The 14,598-nt window shown below is 40.5% G+C and overlaps 2 pseudogenes; both read right to left on the bottom strand.

Moving 5' to 3' along the window:
- Positions 1–8,724: 8,724 nt before the first annotated feature.
- Positions 8,725–8,844, bottom strand: LOC134936890 (5S ribosomal RNA; annotated as a pseudogene).
- Positions 8,845–14,060: 5,216 nt separating this feature from the next.
- Positions 14,061–14,180, bottom strand: LOC134937448 (5S ribosomal RNA; annotated as a pseudogene).
- Positions 14,181–14,598: the final 418 nt, after the last annotated feature.

The following is a 14,598-nucleotide window of genomic DNA, read 5'->3' on the forward strand; positions in this document are numbered from 1 at the left end:
CTCCTAGATGGGCCCGGTGTTTGTGTCGGCCACTAGGGTCGCTAATCTTACTCACACAGCTACCTCATTGCGCCTCTTTTTTTCTTTGCGTCATGTGCTGTTTGGGGAGGGTTTTTTGGAAGGGCCATCCTGCGTGACACTGCAGTGCCACTCCTAGATGGGCCCGGTGTTTGTGTCGGCCACTAGGGTCGCTAATCTTACTCACACAGCTACCTCATTGCGCCTCTTTTTTTCTTTGCGTCATGTGCTGTTTGGGGAGGGTTTTTTGGAAGGGACATCCTGCGTGACACTGCAGTGCCACTCCTAGATGGGCCCGGTGTTTGTGTCGGCCACTAGGGTCGCTTATCTTACTCACACAGCGACCTCGGTGCAAATTTTAGGACTAAAAATAATATTGTGAGGTGTGAGGTATTCAGAATAGACTGAAAATGAGTGTAAATTATGGTTTTTGAGGTTAATAATACTTTGGGATCAAAATGACCCCCAAATTCTATGATTTAAGCTGTTTTTTAGTGTTTTTGGAAAAAAACACCCGAATCCAAAACACACCCGAATCCGACAAAAATAATTCGGTGAGGTTTTGCCAAAACGCGTTCGAACCCAAAACACGGCCGCGGAACCGAACCCAAAACCAAAACACAAAACCCGAAAAATTTCAGGCGCTCATCTCTACTATATATATACTGGTGGTCAGCAAAATTCTGCACTGTCCTCCTACTATATATACTGCGCACAACTAAAATGTACCACAGGTATGGATGGATAGTATACTTGACGACACAGAGGTAGGTAGAGCAGTGGACTACTGTACCGTATTGCTATATATATACTGGTGGTCAGCAAAATTCTGCACTGTCCTCCTACTATATAATACTGCGCACAACTAAAATGCAGCACAGGTATGGATGGATAGTATACTTGACGACACAGAGGTAGGTAGAGCAGTGGACTACTGTACCGTACTGCTATATATATAGTGGTGGTCAGCAAAATTCTGCACTGTCCTCCTACTATATATACTGCGCACAACTAAAATGCACCACAGGTATGGATGGATAGTATACTTGACGACACAGAGGTAGGTAGAGCAGTGGACTACTGTACCGTATTGCTATATATATACTGGTGGTCAGCAAAATTCTGCACTGTCCTCCTACTATATAATACTGCGCACAACTAAAATGCAGCACAGGTATGGATGGATAGTATACTTGACGACACTGAGGTAGGTAGAGCAGTGGACTACTGTACCGTACTGCTATATATATACAGGTGGTCAGCAAAATTCTGCACTGTCCTCCTACTATATAATACTGCGCACAACTAAAATGCACCACAGGTATGGATGGATAGTATACTTGACGACACAGAGGTAGGTAGAACAGTGGACTACTGTACCGTACTGCTATATAATACTGGTGGTCAGCAAAATTCTGCACTGTCCTCCTACTATATACTACAATGCAGCACAGATATGGAGCATTTTTCAGGCAGAGAACGTAGATATTTACAGCACACTGAGCACAGATATTTGCAAGCACACTGAGCACAGATATTTGCAGCACACTGAGCACAGATATTTGCAGCACACTGAACACAGAAACTGAGAGAACGCTGCACGTCCTCTCCCTATCATCTCCAATGCACGAGTGAAAATGGCGGCGACACGCGGCTCCTTATATAGAATATGAATCTTGCGAGAATCCGACAGCGGGATGATGACGTTCGGGCGCGCTCGGGTTAACCGAGCAAGGCGGGAGGATCCGAGGCTGCCTCGGAACCGTGTAAAATGGGTGAAGTTTGGGGGGTTCGGATTTCAAGGAACCGAACCCGCTCATCACTACTAAACACCCAACATTTATTTATTGATGTTGTGAGGACAAGTGAGCTTGCTATGGTGAGTGCTGAATTTTCTGTTTGTATATATATATATATATATATATATATATATATATACATCTGTAGCCACACTCACTGTGGCTACATCTGAGCGGTACATGCACTCCCAACGCGCCCGCGTCTATCCACACCAAACTACGACATGTGCACTTGTGTGTGTTTGTGTAGAATTGATGTGGCCTGCTCTATATAGTTTCATATAATATTTGATAGATTGATAAGGCACCTCTGGGGGTATTACGTATATCTGGCTCCGCTGGGGGCGTTACGTGTATCTGGCACCGCTGGGGTATTACGTGTATCTGCCACTGCTGGGGGTGTTACGTGTCTCTGGCAACGCTGCGGGTATTATGTGTATCTAGCACCACTGGGGGTGTTATGTGTATCTGGCACCGCTGGGGCCATTATGTGTATTTGGCCCCACTGGGGTATTCCATGTCCCTGGGTGGTGCTAGACACGCCCAAAAGGCTGAGCTAGACACGCCAAAAAGGCTGTGCTAGACACGCCCCTCCTGCAGTGCACCTCCTAATAAAATTAGTAGCACACGCCTATGTCTGTCATATACATAACATTATTCATGAACCTTTCAGAGCGTGAACCCCACCTGTGTACAGTAGCCTGCAGTTTATACCGTACACCCCAATGTTGAAGGAACTAAACACATAATTTTGCCAAGTTTTGGTTTATAAGGGAAATACACATTTTCAACTGAAATGACACCCTGTTTAACCCACATTTAAATCTTTCAAATAAATGGACCATGTGGCTGAATTTCATATGTCAAAATGTAACTGCCGTGTCACTGAGTTCTTTATTAATTAATATCTGGACCTTTTGTATTAGCTTTAGTAGACAAAGCATGAGGCATTGATTAAGCTCCTCCTCATGTGGACCAGTGCTACTATATAGATGTACACATGACTGAGAAAGGTTCATATCTGTTTTGTGTGTACCCAGATTAAAGACTGAGCACAGGTATAGTCTGTGGGTGTCGAACATCATATCGACAGTGTCTAGGTCAACAATGTTTAGGTCGACAGTCACTAGGTCGACAGGGCCTGAAGGTCGACATGTGCTAGGTCGACAGGTCAAAAGGTTGACATGAGTTTTTCATGTTTTTTTGAGTCATTTTCTCCGTACAGTGACCGGGAAGCCCAATTAGTGCACTGTGTCCCCTCGCATGGCTCGCTTCGCTATGCACAGATTACCGTTCCAATCGTAGTCCACGTAGATTGTTAAGTATGGAAAAGTTCAAAAAAAGAAAAAACATTTGAAAAACTCATGTCGACCTTTTGACCTGTCGACCTAGCACATGTCGACCTAGAAACCCTGTCAACCTTCAGACCCTGTAGACCTAGTGACTGTCGACCTATAGTGGTCGACCTAAACATTGTTGACCTAGACAGTGTCGATCTTCAGACCGGATCCCATAGTCTGTAGAGATACTGAATAGAGTGTCATTGTGGCATGTTCTGAAAACTGTACAAATTCTGCTGAAGTTTGCAATTAATGTTATTTTGTCTGCACGTTTTGTCTTATGCATAATTTATATTTCTGGAAAATTAGCTGTTAATAGCAAAAAAAGAAAAACATTAAGCTAATTAAGAAAGGAGCTTTTACTATTATTAATTATTATTATTATTATTATTAATACCCACATCCAGTATTAACAAATAGTTTCTCTTCTGCCTGATAACAGTGGGTTGCTGTGACATACAAATCTCAACCCTTATTACCTGCTCACAGATCCAGTTTCAGTAAAATAAAGGCATAGGCCATCAATTCTTATAGATCTATCAATAGTCCAATAAGTGCCATGAAAAGAGACAGCAAAGGCAGGAGGCTTATATGAGTAGTTATGACTTGTGGATGCTGACTGACTGCCACTATTGAATTTATAATAAACCAATTATGACCAAAGTATAGGACAATTTCCAACCGGGTATTACATTTGTCCTAAGTTTATGACTGTTATAAACCATAAAGTTCTATCTCGTATATAACAAAGTGTGTATGTTCTCCAATGTCTACATTAAAAGCATTCTTTATTAGCTTTATATATATATATATATATATATATACATTTATATATCCATGGCTTGGCAAGCACACCTTCCGCTCTGATGCTGAATACATCATGAAGAATAAGAAGGGATTTTTTTAAAGGATATTCTAGGCAGGTATTTTGTTTTAGGACTGGAGGGGGACATATGCAGATGTCCGGGGGTCTCCTCCCCCCATAAAAACAAAAAACTGGAGCCAGTGACAAGATCAGAAAGAGTCTGGCACTGTGCTGGAGTCTTTTGCATGTGCGTATTTTTCTGCGCAATTACCTTCAGAAATATGGGCCACTGCTACATTACTTGTGACCACTTCAGAAATATGGTGCCATAGTTCTGGAGATATTGTCCTAACACCGGTGTGGTGGAAGCAGAACAAGGTACTGTAGCTTTAATAGGAATAGGTGCAGGGTGTGCAGTATGGGCCGATGTGTATTGCACACTTTGCACCCATTATAGATACGTCAATGCTCTGTTCTGTAAGATACACTGGAAGAGAAAAAATAAACCTACATGGAAACTCAGGTAAAGTATCTGGCAATACAGTAGACTAAAAGTCACCAGCAGCCAGCAAATAGGATGTGCTATTTTCTGCCAAACTACCCATGCCCAGGCCTGGCCAGGGGCATAACCACCCTCCTAGGAGCGGGCGATGCTGCATGCAAAGGTATGCCGGTATTCGACTGCTTCTAGCCAATTTGGCTCGCGAAAAAATGCCCCCCCTCCCCATAGTCATGGGAAAGAGTGTGCGCCCCAGGAAAAGGGGCATGGTCTAGCAGCAGGTGGGTCATGGCTTTGATGCAATGGGCGTGTCCTTGCAGGAAAATCCTACCTTACACTATATTATGCGCCACACAGTAATACCCCTACCACCAAATTATGCCCCACACAGTAATGCCCCTTGTACCATATTAAGACCCACACAGTAATGTCCCTTGAACCATATTATGCCCCACACAGTAATGCCTCTAGCACCATATTATGCCCCACACAGTAATGCCCCTTGCACCATATTAAGACCCACACAGTAATGTCCCTTGCACCAAATTATGCCCCACACAGTAATGCCCAATGTTCTACCTGACACAGTAATAACTCCCCTTGCACCATGCCTCACTTACAGTAATAATGCTACTTAAAATAGTGATTGGCACTATACCTGCTTGTTGTCAGGGTTTTTTTTATGCTGCTGCTAGCCTTCTCCCTCAGCTGCCAACGCCACATTCCACTCGTTTCACTTGCCATGCTTCCCAATCCTAGTCCACGTGGACAGTAGGAACGTGCAGCGAGGTAAATGGCTGAAAATGTGCTGACTAGTACCAGAGCCAGATTTACACAGAATTTATGAGCCAAAGGGTGCATGTGGGCATTACACACAGGTGCAGCAGTATATACTGCTGGAAATTTGGTGAGATTTGATCAGAGATGTGCACAAAAGGGAGGCACTGCCTCAGCTGCCATAGACTTTTTACTCCAGAGTTATGATTATAAAAATTATAAGAATAATACAAAAAAGATATTATACAGTAATATATTCTTTGTATTTTTCATATACCTTATATATCCAAAACGTTAAAACGTTAGTATGACAGTAAAGGCTCAGCCTCACCTGCCTCACCCCACTGCATGTCGCTGGTGGATGGTAACGTATGAAAAAATTTATTAAAATGCTTTAAAAAAAAAGCGGTGTTGACCATATGTGTGTCAACCATGTGAACCTGCCGACCATAAGCATTTTCAACCTTTTACATGTCGACCTATTAACCATGTCAACCTTTTGTCTATGTCGCCCTAATGCATGTCAATCATATTTATGGTCAACCTAGAGCCTGGATACCATATTGAACTACAAGTGCTCAAGGAAGAATAAAAAATGTTTCTTGTTTTGCAGTAAACAGAGGATCTGACGCCCAGTGTATTCATACAAGTACTGTCACTGCAGTTATTCTTACCTGCTTTAAAGCTTGCATGTTAGGGGGCACTTTCTCAGAAAAGAAAAAAAGTACAAAGGAGGTACTTTATATTACCAACTACTATATGCATTATTGTAATGAGGGGGTTTGTCCTTTACTACAAATACGGGGTCATTCCGACCCGATTACAATCTGCATTTGTTCGCAGCAGTGCGATCGGGTCAGAACTGCTCATGGGCCGGCACCGCAGTGCGCTGGCACACGCCAGATGGCCAAAGGCCGTCCTTGCCTAGCGATCGCCTCTGCCTGATTGACATTCTATTATTATGTGGAATTTAAATCTGGTTACGGTTATCATTCAGGGTGCTGGGGGAAACAAATGGCTTTTTTTCTTGCTTAGAAATACCCCTCCCTTTCGAGCACCTGAATGATATCACTAAGCTAATTGAGCATCTACCAATATATATGTTTGTTGTGAGAGGCAGAGAGGTTCCTGCATTAGGAGGAGGTGCAGGCCCTGACATGCCACATGGAGCATTATGGGGTTGCTCCAAGGTAGGTAGCTCTTAGCTTAGACATATTGTAGTAAGGAGCCATTATCATGTGGCTCCTTGCTGGTTAATCTTAGACCCAGATTGGGGTAATGGAGGTGTGAGGTGTGGTGCCTCTGGACTGGCTGAGCTGGATGGCCTTAGTGTGGCATACCCTTACATTCTATTAACACTTTTCACTTATTAATTTTTTAACACTATTTCTCTATTTTAATTGCTTTTCATTTTTGTATCACTTTCTCTATAGCTTCGGCTTCCTAAATACTAATTTATTAACACTATAGTTTTTTCACTGGTATGCTACGCTGGGCTTTCTGGCTTATGCTGGTGTTTTGGGGTGCCACACCCGGCACCTAGATATAGCGCTAGGGACTCCAAATATACAGAGACGCCTTGATGCGGCTTTGGGGCTTATTCACACATTTGCGCAAATATGTGTAACGAAGATCTCTGAATTCTATTATTATGTGGAATTTAAATCTGGTTACGGTTATCATTCAGGGTGCTGGGGGAAACAAATGGCTTTTTTTCTTGCTTAGAAATACCCCTCCCTTTCGAACACCTAAATGATATCACTAAGCTAATTGAGCATCTACCAATATATATGTTTGTTGTGAGAGGCAGAGAGGTTCCTGCATTAGGAGGAGGTGCAGGCCCTGACATGCCACATGGAGCATTATGGGGTTGCTCCAAGGTAGGAAGCTCTTAGCTTAGACATATTGTAGTAAGGAGACATTATCATGTGGCTCCTTGCTGGGTAATCTTAGACCCAGATTGGGGTAATGGAGGTGTGAGGTGTGGTGCCTCTGGACTGGCTGAGCTGGATGGCCTTAGTGTGGCATACCCTTACATTCTATTAACACTTTTCACTTATTAATTTTTTAACACTATTTCTCTATTTTAATTGCATTTCATTTTTGTATCACTTTCTCTATAGCTTCGGCTTCCTAAATACTAATTTATTAACACTATAGTTTTTTCACTGGTATGCTACGCTGGGCTTTCTGGCTTATGCTGGTGTTTTGGGGTGCCACACCCTGCACCTAGATATAACGCTAGGGACCCCAAATATACAGAGACGCCTTGATGCGGCTTTGGGGCTTATTCACACATTTGCGCAAATATGTGTAACGAAGATCTCTGAATTCTATTATGTGGAATTTAAATCTGGTTACGGTTATCATTCAGGGTGCTGGGGGAAACAAATGGCCTTTTTTTCTTGCTTAGAAATACCCCTCCCTTTCGAGCACCTGAATGATATCACTAAGCTAATTGAGCATCTACCAATATATATGTTCTATTTATACCAGTACTGATCTAATAGCAATTGTGACATCACTTCCTGTTGTTTGCACATGGTATTGCATAACAGACTAAAACCTAATAGTTACAGTTAATATATATCCTGATTAGATAGTGTATGTAAATACAATGTTCAGTGAATGCTTTAGAAGCAGGTTTGGAGCATGAAAAGTAGATAAACAGTCTCATATAAATGCGCCGGCGGGTCTTCTGCCAAACTTCCGGTATCCTGACGTCGCGTCACTTCCGCCCCACTTCCGAAAACGGGACCGCGCATGCGCCCGCGGTTTCCACTAGTTCTGTTATTCCTAGAGGCCAGGAGTGCTCGATCAGATTACTGCAGCGGCGGCCATCTTTGTGTTGGTTTTTCATTAGCATCTCCTTGCGGCGGCCATGTTTGTGGGGATCAGGATCAGGGATGTTTGTGTCAATCCTCCGTGATAGTCAGCATAAGAATAGACAAAAAGGTTTAATTAATGGATGAAAAAAACGATCTAGTTACCATAATGACAGTTCTTATGTTTATAAACACTAAGAAAAGGGTATTCATTATTACTATTGAGGTGACAGAGCCAACATATAAACATATGAGTAAATGAATTACAAGGTGCTACATGTAATTGGTATATTTATAACCAATTATTAGTAAGGGATATTCATAAGGTGCAGATTAAATAAATAAATAAATATACATAAATATATGAATAAAAATAATTAATTATAAGGTGCTTCGTGCAATTAGTATATTTATAACCAATATAGATAAGGGATAATAATATTCATAAGGTGCAAATTAAGTTAATAGAGTTAGTGTAAAAGTAGTAATAGTGACATGCTCATGTAGGCTTTTTATATTAGTTTATATTAGTCGTGGTGATAGAGCTAAAGTAGTAATAGTGACATGCTCATGTAGGCTTTTTATATTAGTTTATATTAGTCGTGGTGATAGAGTTAAAGTAGTAATAGTGACATGCTCATGTAGGCTTTTTATATTAGTTTAGTTACAGTACCTGATCTTCCCAGGTGGTCTCCCTAGTCTGGTACTGATCAGGCCCGACACTGCTTCGCTTCCAAGATCGGGCGAGATTGGGCATTTCCAGTGTGGTTTGACTGTAATAATTACTTACCATACATATGTCAACACTACTCATAATATGACTATATACATATAGTGACTGGCCTAAAGGGAAGGTGGGTAGGGGATGGTGATATCAGAAGGGAGTGTAGGTGGACTGAGGAGGGTGAAGGGGGGGAAGTGATGGCGGTGCCGCGGTTGTGACAGGAGGGGGTGGGGGGAGAGAAAAGAGTGGGTTGGGATCCAACCGTAAGATCATTATGGCAAAAACGACTTCACAGGAACGGAGCGATTTCATAATAGTCATTGAATCCCTTCGGGTGGAGTGTCTGCAGTTGGAATATCCAATACATTTCTCTGCGTGAAAGTTTATTAGCCAGGTCGCCACCCCTCTCTCCCAGCTTCACAAGTTCAATTGCTTTAAAAGTCAATGCTTCTGGGTTAGAGTTGTGTTCTATGTTGAAATGTTTGGATACTGCATGGTTCTCCATTTTGTTCTTTATATTGCAGACATGTTCTTGGATCCTTATTTTAAGTGGTCTCTTTGTTTTTCCCACATATTGTTTTCCGCACTCACATTCCAATAAATAGATCACCGATTGGGTATTACAGTTTATGAAGTCTTTAATTTTGTATACTTCCTTTTTCTCTGTGTCCGTAAATGTTTTCCTCACTGGGTGTAGGTACCTACAGATGTTACATCGGCCACATTTGAAGGATCCAGTGCATTTTGGCATTCGTGATTCCTCTTCAGAGTCCTTGCGTAGCATACTTGGGGCTAATACATCTTTAAGATTTTTTGATTTCCTGAAGACGATCTCGGGGCGAGGAGGCAGGATTTCTTTAAGGACAGGGTCCATTAATAGGATTCCCCAGTGGTTACTGAGTGAGTCTCTAATGGATTTCTCATGACGTTTATATGTTGTAATAAATGAAACAGAATCTTTTTTGGTTTCTTTGGTCTTGTATTCTAGCAGCGGTGCTCTCTCTAGTGCCTTCGCTTTGATGGCTGCTTCTTCCAGGATGTTAGTTGGATATTCTTTGTCCTTGAATCTATTTTTGTACTTCTCAATTTGGGCTTCACATTCTTCCTGATTGCTGCAATTTCTCTTTATTCTGTTAAATTGGGAGAAGGGGATGTTATTTTTCCACTTCTTTAAGTGGTTACTTTTGTAGTGCAGGTAACTGTTTGTGTCAACTTTCTTGATGAAGTTCTTGGTTTCGACTTTTCCATCCATCCCCAGTAAAATCAGATCGAGGAATTCAATTGACTCTTTATTGATCTTAGATGTAAAAACGAGATTCATCTCGTTGTTGCTCAGGAATTCAAGGAACTTATAAAAACATTCTTCTGTGCCGTCCCAAATAATTAAAATGTCATCTATGTAACGACGATAAAAGATTAGGTGGTTCTTAAAATCTTGGTTACCATAGATAAAACTTCTCTCTCAACTGCCCATGAATAGATTTGCGAAGCTCGGTGCAAAAATCGTACCCATAGCGGTCCCACATCGTTGTAGATAAAAATGATCTAAAAATGTAAAATAATCGTGCTGAAGAATAAAATACATGACATCACAAATAAAATCTTTATGGATGGCTGTTCGTGAGGTATCATTCTCCATAAATTCTCTACATGCTGTTACACCTTTTTTGTGGTTTATACAAGTGTATAACGACTGAACGTCTATTGTTGCCCACGTAAAGGTGTCTTTCCATTCAAGATCTTTCAGGGAATTCAACACGGCAGTGGTGTCCTTTAAATATGATGGTAACTCTTTGACATAAGTTTTTAGGAAGACATCTACGTATTCTGCTAAATTTGACGTAAGCGAATCAATACCCGCCACGATAGGTCTTCCGGGCGGGTTTATCAGATTTTTATGAATTTTGGGCAGGAAATACAAGATAGGGGTAATGGGGTCTGATTTCATCAGAAATTGGAATTCTCCCTTCGTAATAATGTCTGTGCGTAGACCGTGTACTAAAAGTGTTCTTAATTCTTCAACAAAGACATCTTTGGGGTCACCGGACAGTTTAATGTAGGAAACGTCATCTCCCAGTAATCTCTGAGCTTCATTAATGTATTTCTCACGGTCCATGATAACCAGACCCCCCCTTTATCAGCTTGTTTTTTAACAATTCCTTGATTTTTCTGTAACTTCTTCAGAGCATCTTTTTCTCGATTCGTGATGTTCCTCTCCTTAATTTTTTCCAAGTTGGTTTCACATAGATCCTTTTTTACCATTTCATAAAAAATGCTAATATTACTCCCTTTTTGACTCCAAAGGATAAAACTTAGAGGTTAGTTTTACACCTGATTTAGATTGGTTTTCATAATTACTGATAACAGCGTCCTCTTTCCTTAGAAAATGTCTTTTCAATGTTAATTTTCTGATTAATTTCTTTAGATCAATGAAGGTCTCAAACTTATTAAGACCCCCCGTGGGTGCGAATGTAATGCCTTTATTGAGTAAGGATATTTCCGGTTTCGACAAGGTGTATTGTGAGAGATTGAAGATTCCTTTTTCCTTTATATCCGTCACTGTAATGCTCTTTTTTTGTTCTCTCTCCCTCCTACTGCCCCGTTTTCCTCTTCCTCTGTATACCTTCTTTTGAGAGGTGATGCAAGGCGGATATCTTCCTTCAGGGAATTTCTTGTGGCTTCTTTGGGTCTTGTTCCTGTTCTTTGGGCTAAAAAAGTCTGGTCACTGTTAGAGTTGAATCTTTGTAGTGTTGTGAATCTGTTCTGCATCCTTAAGGTTGGAGATGGTGTATTCACTTCTGAATTCCGTAAGGGTTTTCCTTTTACTGGTACAGTTCTCCAATACTGTTTGTCTGTTCGATTTACTTGTTGATTCATGGTTCCAAACCTGCTCCAATTCTTTATTTTTCATTGTTCATAGTCTGTTTTGTCCCTGAGAAACTTTTTCTCTTTATTCTTGGTGACCTCTTCTTCAATATGTTCCATTTTCCTGTTAAGAACCTTTTCATTAATTTTATAGTCCTCTTTATCTTTAAAAGGTTCAAGTTCTGTTTCTTTGCACTTGATATTCTTCTCTAATTCTAAGAGGGAGTTCTTCTTTTCCTCAATCAAAAGTTCATTAGGTCAATTGAACAGTTGATTAATGTTTTATCCCATTTTTCTAAAAAGGCTGCATCAAGGTTGCCGAATGTAGGTTGTTTTAGGAGTCTAAGCCCCCTAGGAATTCTATTAACTGGAATATAATGCTCCAAGCCCTTAATATCCCACCATGTTTTCACTTCTTTAGTGAGGAGTCTCTCTATGCCCCAGAATAAGTCATCTAAATCACATGGTGGGGATGGTTCGTTGGATTGCCGTTTCTCATTAAATATTTTATGGCACCAGTTTTGTCTTTTGTTTGCCCGATCTGAATTCCTCCACATTCTAAAAAACGTTGTAATACACCAGGCAGCAATAAAAATTAATACCAAAGAGTTAAAAATAGAAAGGAATTATTGCGCCACTTGTGTTCACCAACGATTACCATGCAAGTATAATTGACACTCCCTAGAGATTCAAAATGGCGTCTGCTGACCCTCAAACAGGGATGGCGGTATCCTGTAGCATGAACTTAAATACACAAGGGGGGGGGGTTTATAGCGACCAATGGTGTCTAAAAAGATAAAAGCTCACACTATAGGTGGATGAATATAAAAATAAAATACAATTTATTCACATAATTTTTTTTTACAACAAATCTCTTTAAAAAATGGGATAAAAACAATATACACATAAAATATAATACCAGTTAAAATATATAGATAAGAAGATTTTTGCTTAACTGGGTATGTGGTCACTACCAGGTTGCCCAATGCGTTTTGTTACTCAGACTTCATCAAGGGGTATTGGCAGAGTGGGATCAGGCTTCTATTTATACCAGTACTGATCTAATAGCAATTGTGACATCACTTCCTGTTGTTTGCACATGGTATTGCATAACAGACTAAAACCTAATACAGGTTGAGTATCCCATATCCAAATATCCGAAATACGGAATATTCCGAAATACGGACTTTTTTGAGTGAGATAGTGAAACCTTTGTTTTCTGATGGCTCAATGTACACAAACTTTGTTTAATACACAAAGTTATTAAAAATATTGTATTAAATGACCTTCAGGCTGTGTGTATAAGGTGTATATGAAACATAAATGAATTGTGTGAATGTACACACACTTTGTTTAATGCACAAAGTTATAAAAAATATTGGCTAAAATTACCTCCAGGCTGTGTGTATAAGGTGTATATGTAACATAAATGCATTCTGTGCTTAGACTTAGGTTCCATCACCATGATATCTCATTATGGTATGCAATTATTCCAAAATACGGAAAAATCCGATATCCAAAATACCTCTGGTCCCAAACATTTTGGATAAGGGATACTCAACCTGTAGTTACAGTTAATATATATCCTGATTAGATAGTGTATGTAAATACAATGTTCAGTGAATGCTTTAGAAGCAGGTTTGGAGCATGAAAAGTAGATAAACAGTCTCATATAAATGCGCCGGCGGGTCTTCCTCCACACTTCCGGTATCCTGACGTCGCATCACTTCCGCCCCACTTCCGGAAACGGGACCGCGCATGCGCCCGCGGTTTCGACTAGTTCTGTAATTCCAAGAGGCCAGGAGTGCTCGATCAGATTACTCCAGCGGTGGCCATCTTTGTGTTGGTTTTTCATTAGCATCTCTATGCGGCGGCCATGTTTGTGGGGATCAGGATCAGGGATGTTTGTGTCAATCCTCCGTGATAGCATAAGAATAGACAAAAAGGTTTAATTAATGGATGAAAAAAACGATCTAGTTACCATAATGACAGTTCTTATGTATATAAACACTAATAAAAGGGTATTCATTATTACTATTGAGGTGATAGAGCCAACATATAAACATATGAGTAAATGAATTACAAGATGCTACATGTAATTGGTATATTTATAACCAATTACTAGTAAGGGATATTCATAAGGTGCAGATTAAATAAATAAATAAATAAATATAAATATATGAGTAAAAATAATTAATCATAAGGTGCTTCGTGCAATTAGTATATTTATAACCAATATAGATAAGGGATAATAATATTCATAAGGTGCAGATTAAGTTAATAGAATTAGTGTAAAAGTAGTAATAGTGACATGCTCATGTAGGCTTTTTATATTAGTTTATATTAGTCGTGGTGATAGAGCTAAAGTAGTAATAGTGACATGCTCATGTAGGCTTTTTATATTAGTTTAGTTACAGTACCTGATCATCCCAGGTGGTCTCCCTAGTCTGGTACTGATCAGGCCCGACACTGCTTCGCTTCCAAGATCGGGCGAGATTGGGCATTTCCAGTGTGGTTTGACTGTAATAATTACTTACCATACATGTGTCAACACTACTCATAATATGACTATATACATATAGTGACTGGCTTAAAGGGAAGGTGGGTAGGGGATGGTGATATCGGAAGGGAGTGTAGGTGGAGTGAGGAAGGGGGGAGTGTGATGGCAGTGCCGCGGTTGTGACAGGAGGGGGTGGGGGGAGAGAAAAGTGTGGGTTGGGATCCAACCGTAAGATCATGATGGCAAAAATGACTTCACAGGAACGGAGCGATTTCATAATAGTCATTGAATCCCTTTGGGTGGAGTGTCTGCAGTTGGAATATCCAATACATTTCTCTGCGTGAAAGTTTATTAGCCAGGTCACCACCCCTCTCTCCCAGCTTCACAAGTTCAATTGCTTTAAAAGTCAATGCTTCTGGGTTAGAGTTGTGTGCTATGTTGAAATG

The sequence above is a fragment of the Pseudophryne corroboree genome, chromosome 6, assembly GCF_028390025.1.
Source record: "Pseudophryne corroboree isolate aPseCor3 chromosome 6, aPseCor3.hap2, whole genome shotgun sequence".
In the NCBI taxonomy this organism is placed as follows: Eukaryota; Metazoa; Chordata; class Amphibia; order Anura; family Myobatrachidae; genus Pseudophryne; species Pseudophryne corroboree.